Genomic DNA, 21,647 nt, shown 5'->3' on the forward strand with positions numbered 1-21,647 from the left:
GCTTTAGTGCTCCGGACCTAGGCAGCTTCCCCAACCCTAAGTGCCCTATTAAAGGGAACGATAATTGGCGAACAAGGCTGATTATTGCTCTGCATAAGGGTCCATTTACAAAGACAGATTATCTGACAGGTTATCTGCCAAAGATTGAAGCCAAAGCCAGGAGTCAGACTATAAAACAGATCAGGTCATAAAGTAAAAACTGAGATTTCTCCTCTTTTCTAATCCATTCCTGGCTTTGGCTTAAAATATTTAGCAGATAATCTTTCTGTGTAAATAAACCCTTATAGAGACAAAAGGGGATCTATTAGGGTACAAACACACACACACCGTATACGCAGCGTATTTACTGCTGCGATACACAGCAAATACGCAGGCAGATTAGATCTAAATAACTGAACACAGCATCAAGTCTGCACCATCAAATCTGCTGCGTATCTGCTGCATATACGTGTGTGTGTTTGTACCCTTAAAATGCTAAAATGCCTTTTTTAGGAGCAGATGGGACCCAGTGGGTGTAAATATTTTCACAAAATGGTCTATTTGCGAATATTTTATTTGCATTGGCCCCATCTGCGCCGGAGGTGGCGGAGAGGGAGCGTTGCAGACTCTGCGTGCGCCGTATTTATCATTTTTTCTGAGGAAAGATTATAGCGAAAACCAGACAGAAGCAGCCTAGTAGTACCAGGGTGGGAAGGGCCATTTTGGGCCCTCCCCAGCCTAATAATACCAGCCTTCTACCGCCCAGTCCAGTAACACCAATTCAACGCTCCGGGACTACTGGTCCTTGCTCATCCTAGTACCCCTTGTGGCATTGGTACTGGAGTAATATTGGAGGGGGGGAAGCTTTAGCCATATATCAGACAGCTTCAAATACAAAATCTGAAAGTAAAGAATAATAAAACACAACACAATACAGAAAAGTATTTTATTTAAAAAAAGAACACCCCATACCCCTCGTTGACCATTTTATAAAAAAAAAAAACAAAAAAAAACAAATACATGCTGGTCATCAACGTAGTCCAACGAATTTGACGTAATCCACAGGATACCGATATCTGAAAAACAAAAGGGAAAAACACACAAAATAAATGCCAGTAGCAGAACACCCCTCATTGTGACAGGTATTCTGTACCTTTTAGCATGCAGCATCTTAGCAGATGCTGCCTACAGTGTGGCACACAAGGGTTTAGGTCAGTGCCGAATTTACCACTAGGCACCCGTGGTCCGGTGCCTAGGGCGGCACCTTGCAGGGGGGCAGCACCAGAGAGCAGGGGAAAGAAAACAACTTTTTTGTTTTTATTTTTGGAAGTCTCCCACCTCTCTTTCTGACTTGCCATTGCCTTGCCTTATTGCCAGTCACAGTATGGTGGTATTGATCAGGTTTGGTGTGGCAGTGTCAAATGTGACACCTGGAGCTATTACCTAACAATCTACCAATCCGGTGGTGGGGCATCTTCAAGTGTAGTGCCTAGGGCAGCAGCAGCTGCTAATACGGCCCTGGGTTACATATGCATAGTTGCCAACAGTCCCGTTTTCGCTGGGACTGTCCTGGATTTGACAGGCCAGTCCCGAATAAGTAATGTCCTGGATTTGCCCCGGTAAGCTCCGCCCCTGTGACGTCACGCCCCGCCCCCGTGGCAGTCCCCAATGCATTGAAGCCTAAGCATAGGCTTTTTGGCCGGAGGCTGTATATTCTGCCTCCAGCCACCAGAGGCCGCTCTCTTCTCCCAGCTACAGGACCTGACAGTGAGGTCACTCACTCCTGTCTCTGGGATATAAGAGCAAGATGGCCGTGTGCTGCAGGGAGCCAGGTAATAAGGTGTCCACATGAGGGGGATTATGCTGAAGGAATGGTATACAGTGTATACCAGTGACTGGTATACAGTGTATACCAGTCACAGCTCTGATTAGCAGTCTGATTACCAGTATACTAGCCTCTCACACCAATGTATAGTTTATAATCCCCCTCATGAGGGCACCTCATTATACCACCAGTATTATACAGTGCTGAAGGAGATAACGCTATGTACATTGGTATGAGAGGCTAGGACACTGGAAGACTGGTAATCACAGCTGTGACTGGTATACAGTGTCCTAGCCTCTCACACCAATGTATATAGCTTTACCTCCTTCAGCATCATCCCCTCATGTGGGCCCCTCAGTATACCAGTAGTCTCGCAGTACTCACTGTATTATACTGGTGGTATAATGAGGGGCCCACATGAGGGGATGATGCTGAAGGATGATGATGGGCATGATGCTAAAGTCTGCCCCAGTCACCCTCCAGTCTGCCTCAGCTACCCCAAGTAGCCCCCTGTCTGCCTCTGCTACCCCAAGTAGCCCCCAGTCTGCTTCAGCTACCCCCATCACCACCAAGTCTGCCCCAGTCTCCCCCCAGTCTGCTCCAGTCACCCCCAGTCTGCTCCAGTCACCCCCAGTCTGCCCAGCTACCCCCAGTCTGCCCCAGCTACCCCAAGTAACCCCCAGTCACCCCCCAGTCTGCCTAAGTTACCCCCAGTCACCACCCAGTCTTCCCCAGTCTCCCCCCAGTCTGCCCCAGCTACTCTAGTCTGCCCCAGAGACCCTCAGTCTTCCCCAGCTAGCCCCAGCTACCCCAAGTAACCCCCAGTCACCCCCCCAGTCTGCTTAAGCTACCCCCACTCACCACCCAGTCTGTTCCAGTCACCCCCAGTCTGCCCCAGCTACCCCCAGTCTGCCCCAGCTACCCCAAGTGACCCCCAGTCACCCCCAAGTCTGCTTAAGTTACCCCAGTCACCATCCAGTCTGCCCCAGTCTCCCCCCATTCTGCCCCAGCTACCCTCAGTCTGCCCCAGCGATCCCCAGTCTGCTCCAGTCACCCCCAGTCTGCTCCATTCTCCCCCAGTCTACTCCAGCCACCCCCCACTGTGCCCCAGCTACCCCCAGTCACCCACAGTCTGCCCAGATACCCCCAGTCACCCACAGTCTGCCCCAGCTACCCACAATCTGCCCCAGCTACCATAGTCACCCTCAGTCTGCCCCACTAACCCCCCAGTCTCCACCAATCACCCCCCAGTCGGCTCCAGACACCCCCCAGTCTGCCACAGTCACCCACAGTCTGCCCCAACCACCCCCCAGTCTGCACCAGTCACCCCCTAGTCTCCACCAGTCACCCCCCAGTCTGCTCCAGACACCCCCCAGTCTGCCACAGCTAGCCCCAGTCACCCACAGTCTGCCCAGATACCCCTAGTCACCCACAGTCTGCCACAGCTACCCCCAGTCTGCCCCCAGCTACCCCCAGTCTGCCCATGTCACCCCCAGTCTGCTCCAGACACCCCCCAGTCTGCCACAGTCTGCACCAGTCACCTCCCAGTCTTCACCAGTCACCCCCAAGTCTGCTCCAGACACGCCCCAGTCTGCCACAGTCACCCCCCAGTCTGCTCCAGCCACCCCCCAGTCTGCACCAGTCTCCCTCAGTCTGCCTTAGCTACCCCTAGTCTGTTCCAGTCACCCCCAGCTACAAAGGTTTCATGGGGCCCCATGACTCCTAGCTGCACCCCTGCCCCTCACCTGTACTACTACACCGCTCATCTATTCCTGTACTACTACTACACCCCTCATCCTTTTGTATTGTTCTTACTGGAAAATTCTAACTGGAAAATTCTGGACCCCCCCAAAAAAACTCTGGTGACAAGCCACACCCCGCAAACCACACCCACAGTAGGTCACACCCATGAAGACCACACCTTCTATAAGCCACACCCCTTGTTGACAACGCAAAAGTGTCCCTGGAAAAAATTTTCAAATGTTGCCAACTATGCATATGGACAGGGGCGGTCTTGGCATTTCTGGGGCCCCAAGCGAAGTTATGTCTGGGGCCCCCCCCCTTGACACGCATTCCAAAACAATAGACCGCTGTGTGTTGCCCCCAGTAGTATATACCCCTTGTGCGCAGCCGCCAGTAATATACACTCCTTGTGTGCTACCCCCAATAGTATATACCCCTTGTGTCCTGCCCACAGTAGTATATACCCCTTGTTTGCTTCCCCTAGTAGTACATAGACCCCTGTGTGTTCCCCCAGTTATATATAGCCCCCCGTGTGCCCCAGAAGTATATAGACCTCCTGTGTGCTGCCCCAGTTGTATATAGACCCCCTGTGTGCTGCCCCAGTTGTATTTACCCCCTGTGTGCTCCCCCACTAGTATATAGGCCCCCTGTGTGCTCCTTCAGGGGTATTTAGCCCCCCTGTGTGCTCCCCCACTTGGATATAGACCCCTGTGTGCTCCTCCAGTAGTATATAAACCCCCTGTGTGGTTTATATAGACCCCCGCTGTGCTCTCCCCCAGTTAAACAGACCCCTGTGTGCTCCCCCTCCCATATAGTATATAACACAATAAAACAAACACTTATACTCACCTGGGTCCGGGCATCTCCTATTCTCTTCACTCTTGTGGCCGCAGGAAGGGTTTTCCCTGCGATCACAAGAGACAGCACTCCCCTTGTCCTGGCGCCGATGCTCCAGTGATGTCACTGGAGCGCCGGCACCACAAGGACAAAGCTGCCACTTGTGACCGCAGGGAAAACCCTTCCTGCATCCACTCCTTGTGTGCTGCCCCAATAGTATATACCCCTTGTGTCCTGCCCACAGTAGTATATACCCCTTGTGTCCTGCCCACAGTAGTATATACCCCTTGTTTGCTTCCCCCAGTAGTACATAGACCCCTGTGTGTTCCCCCAGTTATATATAGCCCCCCCTGTGTGCTGCCCCAGAAGTATATAGACCTCCTGTTCGCTGCCCCAGTTGTATATAGACCCCCTGTGTGCTGCCCCAGTTGTATATACCCCCTGTGTGCTCCCCCACTAGTATATAGGCCCCCTGTGTGCTCCTTCAGGGGTATTTAGCCCCCCTGTGTGCTCCCCCACTTGGATATAGACCCCTGTGTGCTCCTCCAGTAGTATATAAACCCCCTGCGTGGTTCCCCCAGTAGTATATAGACCCCCTTTGTGCCCCACCAGTATTATATAGACCCCTTGTGTGCTGCCCCAGTAGTATATAGACCCCTGTATGCTCCTCCAGTAGTATATAAACCCCCTGTGTGGTTCCCCCAGTAGTATATAGACCCCCTGTGTGCCCCACCAGTATTATATAGACCTCCTGTGTGCCCCACCAGTAGTATATAGACCCCTTGTGTGCTGCCGCAGTAGTATATAGACCCCTGTGTGCTCCCCCAGTTATATTTAGACCACCTGTGTGCCTCACAAGTAGTATATAGACCCCCTGTATGTTCCCCAAGTAGTATATATACCCCCTGTGTGCCCCACCAGTATTATATAGACCCCCTGTGTGCCCCACCAGTATTATATAGACCCCCTGTGTGCCCCACCAGTAGTATATAGACCCCTTGTGTGCTGCCGCAGTAGTATATAGACCCCTGTGTGCTCCCCCAGTTATATTTAGACCACCTGTGTGCCTCACAAGTAGTATATAGACCCCCTGTATGTTCCCCCAGTAGTATATAGACCCCCTGTGTGCCCCACCAGTAGTATATATACCCCTGTGTGCTCCCCCAGTAGTATATAGCTCCCCCTGTGTGCTCCTCCAGTAGTATATAAACCCCCTGTGTGGTTCCCCCAGTAGTATATAGACCCCCTGTGTGCCCCACCAGTAGTATATAGACCCCTCTGTGAAGTCCCAGTAGTCTATAGCCCCCCTGTGTGGTCCCCCAGTTATATATAGCCCCCCAGTGTCTTCCCAGTTATATAGCCCCCCTGTGTGCTCCCCCAGTTATATATAGCCCTCCTGTGTCTTCCCCGTTATATAGCCCCACTGTGTGCTCCCCCCATTTATATAGACCCCCGTTGTGCTCTCCCCCATTTACACAGGCCCCTGTGTGCTCCCCCTCCCATATAGTATATAACACAATAAAACAAACACTTATACTCACCTGGCTCCGGGCGTCTCCTCTTCTCTTCACTCTTGTGGCCGCAGGAAGGGTTTTCCCTGCGATCACAAGAGGCCGCGCTCCCCTTGTCCTGGCGCCGATGCTCCAGTGATGTCACTGGAGCGCCGGCACCACAAGGACAAAGCTGCCACTTGTGACCGCAGGGAAAACCCTTCCTGCATCCACAAGAATGACTGACAGGAAGGGGGCCAATGTCTCCCGCCCTGTCAGTGCTGCTGCATGTAAATATGAGCGCTTAATACGAGTGCTCATAGTTACAGTTCAGATGGCAGCAGTGAGCAGGGCAGCGGCCCTGTCCAGCGGTCTTGAGCATAAGAGCGGGGCGTGGGGCCCCCCTGGATGTTGGGGGCCCCAAGCGATCGCTTGGGGTGCTTGGTGCCAAAGACCGCCGCTGAATATGGATGCATGACATCCATGCTTAATCTCTTGTGTGCCCGACCGAACAACGTGGCCCCCAGGGGGGTTAAGTGAGAATGCATGGCATCCTCAATTAACCCCATGGGGGCCACATTGATGTCACAATATACCCATCCCAGTAAGGAAGGGGTTAGTTGCCCTCCTTCCTTGCTGGGATGAGTACAGTGCTGGGGGAGAAGGGGGCCCTATTGATACTCACCACTGACGTCTTCGCTCTTCAACAGAGCCTGGCACAGTGAGATCCAAGTGTGCCAGACTCTGCCTCTTCATAAATGGTGCCCCAGCATCAGCCAATGCAGTGTTCCCGCTGCAGTCACTGATCAAAAGACGACCAGGAGAAGACCGGAGGATAAGTAAACCCCCTGTGGACCCAAATGTTACCCCCCTGGACCACAATATGGTCCACATGGGGTTAGGTTAACCCCCTTGGGGACTAGACAGTGGCGCTTTTCTCCATGAAAAGCACAACTAAAAAACGCCTTGGAGGAGATTTATCAAACATGGTGTAAAGTGAAACTGTCTCAGTTGCCCCTAGCAACCAATCAGATTCCACCTTTCATTTTCCAAAGAGTTTGTGAGGAATGAAAGGTGGAATCTGAGTGGTTGCTAGGGGCAACTGAGTCAGTTTCACTATAAACTAGTTTAATAAATCTGCCCCATATGCATAAGCTATGGCTTTTTTTTAGTGGAGCTGAAGACTTCTATTGAAATCTATGCCGGAAAAACTCCAAACCCTCATCCTGCTTTATTTTAGTAAAACAGCCACAGAGCTACAGAAACACCAGAGGGGAGAGAAGAACGCCACAAAATAACGCCATAAGGGAAATCATGAACTTCTATTGATTTCCAGCTAACATCTGGCCGCATGGCGTTTTTATCAGCGTTTTCCTAAAAAAAAGAGGCAGTGTGAAGGAGGCCTAATAGAATATTTTTACAAGCATTTTACTGGTATTACTAAATCTGACCACTTGATGGCAGCAAAAGATATAGGACAAACTATTAAAGTGGTAGTGCGGCGTTTCAATATTATTCACTAAATAACCCACATTACAAAGTTATACAACTTTGTAATGTATGTTATGTAAATAAATGGCTCCCTTCCCCGTCTTCCCCCCCATCCATGCTAGACCCGGAAGTGTGGTGCATTATACTTACCGCATTCATGACGACCCCCGTCGGCCATCTTGCATAACTGTGCTCAGCCAATCGCGGCTGAGCAGCTGATGATGCGGAAGAGGGGGGTTGGCATGAGGGACAGCTGGTGCGCTATGGCCGGCCGCACGAAGATGACAGTCATTGTCCCAAAAGGGCAGACAGGAGTCGACACGAATCAGGTGAATATAGGGCATCACACTTCCGGGTCTAGCGCGGGAAGGGGGGGGGGACACGGGGAAGGGAGCCATTCACTAACATAACACACATTACAAAGTTGTATAACTTTGTCAAGTGGGTTATTTAGCGAATAATTTTGAAACGCTACCCCTTTAAGAAGCAGAACCCATAGAAAGATATAGCACTGGGTTTACTGGAAGGAGTATGTAAGCCTGAGTAAGTTGAATGAAATCTGAAAACTGCCTAGCATATAAGTAGTCCTAGTACTCTGACTTTGTAATTGTTGGGATGCAGTGAATGCTATTTTCTAACATTGTGCATACATAAGCACACGCACACATGACGGCGTCCATTCCTCCAGTCTAAAAAACAGAGGAGTGCGGGCTTCAGGGTAGGGAGGTGGATTTGGGGAATTGAATAGACAAGCATGTTGCCTGGACACCAATAAAGCCTAATACCTGTAGTTGTCTGGATACCAGGGATGCTAGTACCTGTGGTTGCCTGGATACTATTAAGGCCCAGTACATGTGGTTGCCTAGATACCGGTTGCCTTGACACCATTGAGGCTTAGTGCCTGTGGTTGCCTGGGTACCAGTGATGCCTAGTACTTGTGGTTGCCTGGATACCAATGTAGCCTAGCACCTGTGGTTGTCTGGATACCGGCGATGGTTAGTACCTGTGGTTGCCTGGATACCAGTAATGCCAAATACCTGTGTTTGCCTGGATACCAATAATGCCTAGTACTTGTGGTTGCCTGGATACCGGTGATGCCTAGTACCTGTGGTTGCCTGGATACCGGTAATGCCTAGTACTTATGGTTGCCTGGATACCGGTGATGCCTAGTACTTGTGGTTGCCTGGATACCAATGAAGCTTTGCACCTGTGGTTGCTTGGATACCGGTGATGCTTAGTACCTGTAGTTGCCTGGATACCAGTAATGCCTAGTACCTGTGGTTGCCTGGATACCAATAATGCCTAGTACTTGTGGTTGCCTGGATACCGGTAATGCCTAGTACCTGTGGTTGCCTGGATACCAGTAATGCCTAGTTCCTGTGGTTGCCTGGATACCGGTGATGCCTAGTACCTGTGGTTGCCTGGATACCGGTGATGCCTAGTACCTGTGGTTGCCTGGATACCGGTGATGCCTAATGCTTGTGGTTGTTGGTGTGAAGGGTCCAATTTTTAGACATAACCATATGCTTAACCCCTTAGTGAGCGCCATGCTGCCTTTTCACGGCAGTCACTATTGGGCTTTATTGTGATGCATACGCCTTTTAACGGCGGATGCATTGGAATAAACTGCAGCCCCCCTGCGGCGGCATAGCGGGGGATCAGCTGTCAATGTGACAGCTGACTCCCCCCCCCCCCCCCCCCCCTTCAAACTACCCGGATCGGAGGATCTTCCGCTGCGGGTAGTTTAACCCGTCAATGTCGCTGTCAAATCATAACAGCGGCATCTAACGGGTTCCTGTGGGTCCCAGTCGGTCCGGTCCCCCGATGTCTCCATGGTGATCCCGGGGGCCTAATGAAGGTCCCCGGGATCACCATGGAGATGCCTCATGCTGACATGGCTGTGCTGAATGCCTGTCAACATGATGCATAATACAATACACTGTACTACAGAAGTACACTAATGTACACTAGTGTAAAATTAAAAACAAAAAGTAAAAAAAAGTGTGCACCAAACACAAAACATCCCCCCCAAACCCCCCCCCATAATAAAAATGCATTACATTCCCTATACATAATGAAACGTTACATACAACAGATCAAAAACAAAAATCCTATACATATTTGGTATCGCCACGTCCGTAACGACCCAATCTATAAAACAATATCAATAATTATATCGCACGACACGCTGTAAAAAAAAAGAAGAAAAAACAGTACCAAAGCTATTCTGTATTTTATCAATCCGCTTTAGAAAATACGTCATAAAAGAGATCAAAAGACATATATATGTAAAACTTGGTATCAGTAGAAACTACAGATCTTCCCGCAAAAAATAAGACCAAAAAGAGCGCTGTCGCGCAAAAGATAAAAACGCTATGGATCTTGCAATGTGGTGACAAAGTTTTTGTGGGTTTTTGCTAGGACGATAGTTTCTATTGCGCCAAAGTGGTAATAGTTAAAAAAAAAGTACACAAATTTGGTATCACTGTAACCATAGTGACCCAGAGAATAGGTTTATTATGGTATTAGTGACTGCCGATACAGATTTTTACGGTAGTCACTAATGGGTTCTATTCTCCTGCCATCAGCTTTTTACAGCGATGGCGTAAAATAGTGCAGCGGCACCAGTAAGGCCCACAGTCCCCTTCTCTTAGCTAACGGAGGTAGCTGAGAGGTTGCGGTAGAGTGTGAGGTCAGTCCCGGCCGGTCCCTGTAACGGGGATGCTGTTATTAACAGTATAACCGCAGCCAGCGGTAACGGGCATTGCCATCTCAGCTGAGCGCTTTCATCTCCTCTCACCGTGGATTCACGGTGAGAGGAGATGAAAACATGTCCCGCACACCCCCCCCCTACTCCCCAGGATTAACCCTAGTGACCCAGTCACTGACCTTCCCCTCCCTGGGCGGCCATGTGATTCAAGATGGCCACCGCCATCACTGTGAACAGACTCTGTTCACAGTGATAGATTCCTAAAAATGACTAAAGTCCCATTCTCTCCACCACCAAAGGTGGCAGAGATTATGGAGCAATGATGGGGGACCACCCGGAGTGGTCCCGGTACAAGCGATCAGTGGTATATACTATATACCGCTGATCGCTTGTTCAAAATGCTGACGACACTTTTTATCCCCTGTCACCAAAGTCAAGTGCCCCGGATTACCTGTAACCACCCCAGATTTCTCATAACCACTCCAGTTTACCTGTAACCACCCCAGATTACCTGTAACCACCCCGGATTACTCATAACCACTCCGGATTACTCAAAACCACTCCAGTTTACATGTAACCGCTCAGATTACCTGTCACCACCTCAGATTGCCCGTTACCACCCCAGATTGCTCGTCACCACCCCAGATAGCCAGTGAACACCCCCAGATTGCCCGTGACCACCCCCAGATTGCCCGTCACCACCCCAGATAGCCAGTAAACACCCCCAGATTGCCCATAACCAACCCAGATAGCCAGTAAATACCCCTATATTGCCTGTAACCACCCCAGATTGCCACAGACTGCTTGTAACCACCCCAGATTGCCCGTAACCACCCTAGATTGCCACAGACTGCTGGTAACCGTTACCCCAGATTGCCGGTAACCATCCCAGATTGCCCGTCACCACCCCAGATTGCCCGTGAGCACCCCCAGATTGCCCGTCACCACCCCAGATAGCCAGTAAACACCCCTAGATTGCCCATAACCACCCCAGATATCCAGTAAACACCCCCAAATTGCAAGTAACCAACCCAGATTGCCAGTACACACCCCTAGATTGCCCATAACCACCCCAGATAGCCAGTAAACACCCCTAGATTGCCCATAACCACCCCAGATATCCAGTAAACACCCCCAGATTGTCCGTAACCACCTCAGATAGCCAGTAAACACCCCCAAATTGCAAGTAACCAACCCAGATTGCCGGTAACCACCCCAGATTGCCCGTTACCACCCCAGAATGCCACAGACTGTCCGTAAGCACCCCAGATTGCCCATGACCACAACAGATCCGGGGTGGTGACAGGCAAATGCCCCAAGATTGCCACTTACCACCCCAGATAGCCAGTAAACACCAAAATGACACTCCTTCCCTTTTGAGCCCTGCTGTGTGCCCATACAGTGGTTTATGCCCACATATGAGGTACCGTTGTACTGAGGAGAACCTCTGTTACAAATTTTGAGGTGAGTATTCTCCCCTGTTCCTCATGAAATTGAGAAATTTCAAACTAAACTAACATATTATTGGAATAATTAAATTTTTTCACTTTTACGGTCTAGTTTTAAATACTTTCCTCTAATACCTGTGTGGTCAAAATGCTCACCACACCCCAAGATGAATTCTTTGAGGGGTGTACTTTCCAAAATGGGGTGACTTTTGGGGTGGTCTATTCTGCTGACAGTACAGGGGCACTGCAAACGCACCTGGCGCTCAGAAACTTCTTCAGCAAAATCTGAACTGGAAATGCTAATAGGCGCTCCTTCCCTTCTGAGCTTCGCTGTGTGCCCATACAGTGGTTTATGCCCACATATAGGGTACCATTGTACTCAGAAGAACCTGCGTTACAAATTTTGCAGTGCGTTTTCTCTCATGTTGCTTGTGAAAATGAGATACTTTAATCTAAACAAATATATTATTGGAAATTTTGTATTTTCCTTTTTTTTTTCCGGCCTAATGGTGAATACTTTCCTCCAGCCCCTGTAGGGTCAAAATGCTCATTATACCCCTATATTAATTCTTTAAGGTGTGTAGTTTCCTAAATGGGGTCACGTATGGGGGTTTCCAGTATATAAGCCTCCTAAATCCACTAAAAAAAAGAACTGGTCCTTAAAAAAAATTAGTTTGTGAAATTTCATGAAAACTTGATATTTTACTGATACATATCTAAGCCCCGTAACACCCTAAAAAGTGAAATATGTTTACGAAATGAAGCCAGAATAAAGAGGACATATTGATAATGTGACTTCGTAATTAATTTATGTCATGTGACTTTCTTTTTTTAGAAGTAGAGAATTTCAAAGTTCGTAAAGTGCAAATTTTTAACATTTTTCACGATATTTTGATGTTTTTCACAAAAAAAAACCACACAAGACAGTGACCAAATTTTGTCACTAACACAAAGTACCATATGTGACGAAAAAACAGTCTCAGAATTACTAGCATACGTTAAAGCATCACTGAGCGATAAGCGCATAAAGTGAGACAGGTCAGATTTTGAAAAATGAGCCTGGTCAACAAGGCCCAAATAGGCTCGGTCCCTAAGGGGTTAAATGTTTTTTTAATTTTATTATTACCCCCAGAAATCGCAAGAAAATATAATTTTTTTCAAAGGAGCAAAAAACAAGTTTCCACTGCTCCCACAATGATCCGCTCCAATCCCCAGGAGTCCAGCTCTTGGCCTCAGCAGACATATAGTAGTAGTGATGGGGCGGTGGTGTTCAGCCCTAATGACAGCCGTGTAAATATGATAGGTGCATACATTATACAGAGATAATGGACCGCGTGTAACACACCTACTGTTTGGAGCACCGACCCCTGCATTTATGGGATATACTAGAAGATCCCCCCCTTATGCTTCTGTGGGGTAATAGTAGGGTAATTTTTAATAATCCAAAAAGCACCCAATGATGGAAGAATATACATAGTAGATAGCAGCTAGATGGCTCCTTGGGCAATACAGGCAGTGCATTAATACAGATCTATTTCTCTGTTTTAATAGAGGGACAGGGGGGCATGGGTGAGAGGTAGAACCCATCACTCCCACCATCTATATATTCCCTGTCCCCCTTCTTATCAGTATACGCTCCAACATAGGGCTGGACGCCGCTGATTGTGACCGTATAGGATATAGTTGTATTGTACAGTGAGACATAGAAATGATGAATAGATTAGTCTGGTTATATCTACACTTACACCTAGCTTCTTCTTTCTTCACTTTTTTAGTGTCAACAGAATTTGAAAATATGAATCCTTGTCCTCAGAATATATTCTGGAAGAAAGTATCTCTGAAAATGGTGCGAGGTAAGCCATTCATTATGTGGTCATGCTTTATGACTGTGGGTCACGTCTTGTATATTACTTGCCCATTTAGGGTAGATGGTTGGGTTTTACTTTGGTTAGGAGGAGATTGTGTGACTACATGCAGGCGGTACAATTATGTGTGGGAGGGAGTCCCTGTCACCAGTGGGGGGATGTTGGTGACAACGCAACCCCACGCACTATGTCTGGTTTGGGGTCGGTCCACACTCATGTAACTCATGCGTGGTCATGGCTTGTCCATTCAAAGAAGTGAGGATAGCCCCTGTTAGTTCAGGATATATAACCTTCCCTGCATATATAGACAGCAGGGGTCTTATAAGGGTTTCCTGTATATTCTCCCTTACTTATAAATATTGACATGTTATGGTAAAGCGTAATATTATACCACAATATGGTGGTACATTTCATCCATAGTGTATAAACTGTACATACTGTACATGAGAACAAATGGAAGGAGCATAGAGGCCGACACGGTAGATTATTTTATTCTTATGGTGCCGCAGATAACGTTATACTCACCTGAAATCGTACCATCCCCTGCATGTGTGAATGGACACTGAAACACATAAGACATTTTCCCTTACCTGTCATGTCGCCCGATAAGGTGGAGATCTAGTGCACATGTCCACTGTTCCACAATGCCAGAGCTGTATATGGCTGTAGCGCCAATTCCAGACGTTGACTACACGCAGAGGTGGTTTGCAGGAATGACTACTCTATTATACTTTGTATATGTATTAAAGGGGAACTCCAGCGGGGGGAAAAAAAAAATTTCAAATCAACTGGTGCAAGAAAGTGCCAGAGATTTGTAATTTAATTCTATTTAAAAAACCTCAAGTCTTTCAGTACTTTTAATTACATAAGCATATATATATATATCACACCACATTGGTATCATACACTAACTATTCTTGACTATATGAGTGCTTGTATAGTGGTAGTTTACAGATCCTACATAGAGCTGGTATCTGACCACTGTTTATCAGTGTGTTTGCATATATTAGTGCTTGTATAGTGGTAGTGTACAGAGCTTATGTAAACATTGTATCTGACCACTCTATGGCGGTATTATTGATTATATATGTGCTAGTATAGTAGTAGTACATACATGATCACGTCATTAGGTAAATCCTAGCTATTTTATTTTTCTTGTATTGTTCCTAGTGTAATTTACAAATGAATATGAGTAGTGATAGACGGCTCCATCCTAGGTGTTGTGTGACATTGTGTATTTTCCCGCCATATGGCAGGGGTCAGGGCCGGACTGGGACTTAATATCAGCCCTGGCATGTAAAAGCACCCAAGCCCACTTACCGTACGGGGAAAGTTTTATGATAAAATGTCACTGCAGCACAGACACTACTAAGGTCCCTATATACTATATAATCATGTTAGACATACCGGGAGCTACAATTCTCAGCAGTTCCTGAAGGTCTATAGCTATCAGGGCATGCTGGAAGTTGTAGTTCACAAGTGGTGGAGTTGGGTGTTAGATTTTTTATTCATGTAAAATGAATACCCCTGAACTATGTAACACCCAACCCCATATATTGTGAACTACAACGCCTATCATGCCCTGACAGCTATAGACCTTCAGGGACTGCTGGGAGCTCTAGTTCTCTCAACAAAGTAGATAATTCGGGGGAATTCATTTTACCTTAATTAAAAAAATGTATTTTGTTGGGAAAACTACAACTACAGTTCCTGAAGGTCTATAGCTGCCAGGGTAGTTCACAATCTATGGGGTTAGGTGTTACATAGTTCTGGGGTTTTCATTTTACATGAATAAAAAATGGAACTCCCAACCCCATAGATTGGAAACTACAACTCCGAGCATGCCCTGACAGCTATAGACTAAGGGCCAGTTCATACAGAGTAAAACTGGCAAATTTTCAGCCGCGGAATCACTCCAGCCTCCGTACCATACTGGAAGTCTATGGGAGGCTCCTCTCTCCGCGTGGAAGAATGGACACGAGCCTTCTATAGACTGGCAGTATGGCACGGAGGCTGGCGGGATTCCGCAGCAGAATTTCGGCAGCCTTACAGGAACTGCTGGGAGTTATAGTTCTCCCTACAAAATACATTTTAATTTTGTAGGGAAAACTACAACTCCCAGCAGTTCCTGAAGGTTTATAGCTGTCAGGGCATGCTTGGACACATATATACATATATATATATATATATATATATATATATATATATATATATATAACCCTTACATTATAGATGCTCCCCACTGTGTACTACCCCTTATAGATGCCTTCTCTGTGTATTCCACCCTATAGATGCTCCCTCTGTGTATTCCCTCTTATAGATGACCCCCCTGTATTGTCCCCCTTATAAATGACCCCAATGTGTTGTCCCCCTTATAAATGGCCCTACTGTGTTCTCCATCCTCCTTATAGATGCCCCCCCTTTGTTGCCCCCTTTATTTTGCCCCCCTTATTGCCCCCCTTATAGATGCCCCCCCCCCCGTGTTGTCCCCCTTATAGATGGCACCCTTATGTTGTCCCTCTTATAGATGGCCCCCCTGTGTTGTCCCCATTATAGATGGGCCCCCCATCTTTTCCCTCTTATAGATGGCCCCCCTTTGTTGTCCCCCTTATAGATGGCAGTCCTTGTGTTGTCCCCCTTATAGATGGCCCCCGTGTTGTCCCCCTTATAGATGTCCTCCTGTATTGTCCCCTTTATAGATGGCCCCCCTGTGTCGTCCCCCCTTATAGATGGCCCCCCTGTGTTGTCCCCCTTGTAGATGGCCCCTCTGTTGTGCAAAGCAGATAAATAGAACAAATTCACCTAACAACTTGCTCCCCCATCGCAGTTCTCTTCTCCTCTTCTTCCCCTCCTGATACGCAGCTCCCTGGTGGTGTCATGGAGATTCCCAGCAGCGCAGGTATCAGAGAGCTCAGTGTGCAACGGGGCTGGTACTTCCGGCACAGGGAGCGTCTCTAACACGCGCTCCCTGTTCCGGAAGTCCCGGATGCCAGCGCACACTGAGCTCTCTGGTGCCCCGGGCACCCCCAGGGGGCTCAGCCGGGGGCTAGACTGCCCCCTGTGACCGCAAGCAAAACACTGCTTGTGGTCACAAGAGAGGATGTCGGCCCCTCTGCCATTTGCCAGAGATGACCTTTGACCAGTCAGGTTCTAGCAGTGATTATATTGAATATGAGCTGCTGGGATTTCATTGCCAGACCTGCTTTTTAGTCCCAGTCCATCCCTGTTCCCAGTTCTCAATAAGTCCCGTACTCTAGGTTCCATACCTACTCTAATTTAGGGCTTATTCGGAATTAGAATAAACACAGCTACTTTCCTGCAAAAACAGCACCACTCCTATCCTCAGGTTATTTGTGGTATTACAATTCAGCTCCATTCACTTGAATAGAACTGAGCTGCTCAACCTGACCCACCTGAGGACAGAAGAGGGTCTGTTTCTCGACCAAAGCGGCCATGTTTTTCTAAGCCTGAATAACACTTTAATTGCCTTCTGACATAAGTCGCTCACCTTCAAGCACTGCACTTGTCTGGATATTCTGATATCTATCCATTGAGTTTTTAGTATAAGGAAAAGAAGTAGATTTCCAGCCCTTTCTACTGGGTGCCTTACTTAGTCTGGCCTCTCCCCTTTGACCTGTCTGGCACGGGAGACCCCACCAGGAGCATTATCTCCAGCCAGCTTAGCTCAATGGATCACTAGGGCATGCAAGCTCCCTCACCACGTCAAGGTGAAGGCACAAAGAGGGAGCCCTCCCACCCTCTATCCACAAAGCTCTACGAAGTCTTACGGAGCTTGTGCACCACCAAAATCTGGTGGTTTTGGTCCAGTCCAGTTATTATTGTCAAATCCGGTAAATAAAGTCCGGTAAAAATTTTAAGTCCACTTAGGGGACTATAACATGTATCTATTAAATTTACTAACACGGATCATTGCTATTCCATAGCCTAGAATTGATCAGTGTTCTCTGCGATCATTGCATAGATCCTGCCTGTGCAGACTCTTTGCACTGATCGCCTATCTAACTGCCGTGAGGAAGGTAAGTGACCTCCAGCAGACAGAAAAAACTATCGGAACCCCTGCATCGGGTTCCTGTGACTGTCCCTGTCAGACAGTGACAGGAGCATGCATTTAATTTCTGCGATCGTGGCATTGAAAGGGTTAACGGCAGGTCCGTGACCGCCCATTATTAACAGTGAGGACCCAGCTACTCATAGCAGCTGGTCCTCACTCTCTATGAAGCAAGCTCAGCTTCTAAACTCCCTTTATAGAGCCCCTGCAGACCATGGGGTAAATGTATGCCGTGTGCCATCTGGGCCATAACTTTCATGGCATACATTTACGTCCATTGAAAAAAAGACAAATTTGGTCAGCTCTCCTAGAACACCATTCACACTAGGCAGGTCCGCGTTGCTATGGCTGAAATTGTAAACACAAAAACACAGAAAAATGCAACAGCTCACCGCAATGGCAAGATGTAGACCCACTACAGACATGAAAATGGTTAAAAGAAGCCCCCCTCCCCCAACTGCTAAAAAAATTTCCCACAAAAATAATGAGGCTCTCGGTTACCTTTTGCAAACAGTGTAAACCACCCCACCACGATAAGATAGCCTCATGCACGGGGCGGACCCTACACTGTATATGGCCTCTCCATGGTGTATAATACACCTATGCTCTGGGCATAGCAACGCGCTCCTGCCTAGTGTGAATGGTGTTCTAGGAGAGCTGACCAAATTTGTCTTTTTTTCTTTGTTCCAGATGGGGGGAGTGGCTGCCTCTACTTGTTTGTGCACTCCACCCATTCCACCCAGGTGGTGCAATTATTTTTGCAGGTATAAGATGGATCTTGCATGCCCAGAGCATAGGCGTATTATACGCCATAGTACAGTGTAGGGTCCAACCCGAGCATGAGGCTACCTTATCGGGTGATTTACACTGATTGCAAATGGTAACCAAAAGCCTCATTATTTTTGTGGGAGTCTTTTTTTTAGCAGTTGGGAGGGGGGCTGCTTTTAACTATTTTCATGTCTGTAGTGGGTCTACATCTTGCCATTACGGTAAGCTGTTGCATTTTTCCGTGTCTACATTTATGTCCATTGTCGTTAAAGTGACTGTACCACCAGGCCCAGGCAGAAGCACTGGAGGCGGGCCGACCCACCCTTAGTGGGAAGAAACCTCAGCCCCTCTATGATATGACTCCATTAGAATCAATGGATCCCTATTATAGAGGGGCTAGGGTTTCCTCCCACTAAGGGTGGGTCGGCCCGCCTCCAGTGCCTGGTGGTCGGCCCGCCACGGCCTGGTGGTACAGTCACTTTAACCCCTTAGTGACCGCCGCACGTATTTTAACGGCGGCCACTAATGGGCTTTGTTCCGATGTGTACGCCTTTTAAACGTTGGACTCATCGCAAAAAATTACCGGCTGGCGGCGGCAGCAGTGCGGAGAGTCAGCGAGGATTCTCCACTCTGGGCAGTTTAACCCGTTAAATGCCGCTATCAAAGTATTACAGCCGCATCTAGTGGGTCCCGGACGGCGCCGCGGGCATACTCACGCGGTCGCGATGTTCCACGGCGAAGTCCGGGCCCCCGATGTTGTCATTGTGATCCTGGGGTCCTAATGAAGGCCCCCGGGCTCACCATGCATATGCCATCCTGCTCACAGGGGTGGCTGTGGCTATTGCCTGTCAGCAGGATGGTCCCATTATAAAATACACTGTACTGCAGAAGCAGTACAGTGTATTGTATAATGTAATCTAAGTGTTACACTAGTGTACAGTAATGTACACTAGTGTAAAAGTAAAAAAAAGTGCACCAATCACAATCCCCCCCTCCCCCATAATAAAAAATGCATTACATTTCCCTTCACTATAAAACATTACATAAAAGTGATCAAAAACACAAATCCTATACATATTTGGTATCGTTACGTCCGTAACAACCCAATCTATAAAACAATATCAATAATGATGTTGCACGACACACGCTGTAAAAAAATAAATAAAAAAACAGTACCAGAATAGCTATATTTTATCAATCCACTTTAGAAAATACGTAATAAAAGAGATCAAAAAGTCATATACATATAAAACTTGGTATAGAAATAGAAATAGAAATAGAAACTACATATCTTCCCGCAAAAAATAAAAAACAACTCTGACGCGCAAAAGATAAGAACGCTATGGATCTTGCAATGTGACGACAATTTTTGTGGGTTTTTGCTAGGAGGATAGTTTCTATTGCGCCAAAGTGGTCAGGGCCGCTTTAACCTAGGTGCATATGGTGCACGTGCTCCGGGCCCCCTAGTTCAGATCACGTGACAGGGGCCCCCCGGCTGAGGAGAGCAGTGAAGGGGAAGGAGCTGAAGACACAAGTGTCGGAGCTCTGTGACACCTGTGGCAGTGCGGGGCTGGTGGTGGTCGGGAAGGAGGAGGACTGTAGCTGCTTCCTGTGATACAGAGTGACCGGGTCTTACAGGAAGCAGCTACAGGCTGCCCTCCATGCTCTGCTGGCCCTGTCTGCGGGGGAGCCCAGGAGGCAGTGCCTACTGTACAAGCATCCAGCCTCTCCCCAGGCAGAGTGTGTGGAGGCCGGGGAGCAGCGCCTGCACCATGGATGTAAGTAGTAGCCAGGTGGGGGGAGGGGGGGAATTGAAGCTGGGGGCCCTCTGACAGAGAATTAGCCCACCGGACCTGTCCGGAGTATGTCCCGATAAGCCCCGCCCCTGGTCTTAAGCCCCGCCTCCGGCACAGACCACAGGTGGTATTTTAAATGGAACCTGTCACCCCCCTGCCGGGGTGACAGGCTCCCGACCCCCGTTAGAGCACCCTTTACTCACCTAATCCCGCCGGGTCCCGCTTCTGGATCTGGTCGGGTGATGAAGATCTCAGCCGCTGCAGCCCGGCGCGCGCGCTGAGAGATGAGTCCAACACCCATAGAGAATGACAGGAGAGTCCAGCGCTCCGTCATTCTCTATGAGCGTTGGATCCAGAAGCGGGACCCGGCGGGATTAGGTGAGTATAGGGGGCTCTAACGGGGGGTCGGGAGCCTGTCATCCCGGCACGGGGGGTGACAGGCTCCCTTTAACACTTACTGCCATTCAGAAGTCACCCAGCTTTCCTGCATCTTATATTGTTGTATGACTGAGGCCACCCAGCTTTCCCAGGATCTTAGTCTTAGTATGATGGGGGTCACAAGATCTTACAGACTAGAAGGTCTGAGTCCTCCTAGTCTGTAAGCTCCTGTGTCCCCCCCAGTCCTCCTAGTCTGTAAGCTCCTGTGTCCCCCCAGTCCTCCTAGTCTGTAAGCTCCTGTGTCCCCCCAGTCCTCCCAGTCTGTAAGCTCCTGTGTCCCCCCCAGTCCTCCTAGTCTGTAAGCTCCTGTGTCCCCCCAGTCCTCCTCCTAGTCTGTAAGCTCCTGTGTCCCCCCAGTCCTCCTAGTCTGTGAGCTCCTGTGTCCCCCCCAGTCCTCCTAGTCTGTAAGCTCCTGTGTCCCCCCCAGTCCTCCTCCTAGTCTGTAACCTCCTGTGTCCCCCCAGTCCTCCTCCTAGTCTGTAAGCTCCTGTGTCCCCCCAGTCCTCCTAGTCTGTAAGCTCCTGTGTCCCCCCAGTCCTCCTCCTAGTCTGTAAGCTCCTGTGTCCCCCCAGTCCTCCTACTCTGTAAGCTCCTGTGTCCCCCAGTCCTCCTCCTAGTCTGTAAGCTCCTGTGTCCCCCCCAGTCCTCCTCCTAGTCTGTAAGCTCCTGTGTCCCCCCAGTCCTCCTCCTAGTCTGTAAGCTCCTGTGCCCCCCCCAGTCCTCCTAGTCTGTGAGCTCCTGTGTCCCCCCAGTCCTCCTCCAAGTCTGTAAGCTCCTGTGTCCCCCCCCCAGTCCTCCTCCTAGTCAGTAAGCTCCTGTGCCCCCAGTCCTCCTTGTCTGTAAGCTCCTGTGTCCCCCAGTCCTCCTAGTCTGTAAGCTCCTGTGTCCCCCAGTCCTCCTAGTCTGTAAGCTCCTATGTCCCCCAGTCCTCCTAGTCTGTAAGCTCCTGTGTCCCCCAGTCCTCCTCCTAGTCTATAAGCTCCTGTGTCCCCCCAGTCCTCCTCCTAGTCTGTAAGCTCCTATGTCCCCCAGTCCTCCTAGTCTGTAAGCTCCTGTGTCCCCCAGTCCTCCTCCTAGTCTATAAGCTCCTGTGTCCCCCCAGTCCACCTCCTAGTCTGTAAGCTCCTGTGTCCCCCCAGTCCTCCTCCTAGTCTGTAAGCTCCTGTGTCCCCCCAGTCCTCCTCCTAG

General features: G+C 48.8%; 2 protein-coding genes across 5 annotated transcripts in view; one reads left to right on the top strand and one right to left on the bottom strand.

The window, feature by feature from the left end:
• The window catches only part of ACTR10 (actin related protein 10), a 464,033-nt gene that overhangs the window by 266,367 nt on the left and 176,019 nt on the right, over positions 1-21,647 (top strand). For all 3 annotated transcript variants that reach the window (XM_069950794.1, XM_069950796.1, XM_069950795.1), the window contains one exon: positions 13,299-13,376. The gene's annotated coding sequence lies outside the window, so the exon portion shown is untranslated. The remainder of the gene's footprint in view (positions 1-13,298; positions 13,377-21,647) is intronic.
• LOC138771230 (major centromere autoantigen B-like) overlaps positions 1-21,647 on the bottom strand; it is a 139,671-nt gene that overhangs the window by 89,757 nt on the left and 28,267 nt on the right. The window lies entirely within an intron of this gene.

This window comes from Dendropsophus ebraccatus, chromosome 13 (genome assembly GCF_027789765.1).
Source record: "Dendropsophus ebraccatus isolate aDenEbr1 chromosome 13, aDenEbr1.pat, whole genome shotgun sequence".
NCBI classification, from domain to species: Eukaryota; Metazoa; Chordata; class Amphibia; order Anura; family Hylidae; genus Dendropsophus; species Dendropsophus ebraccatus.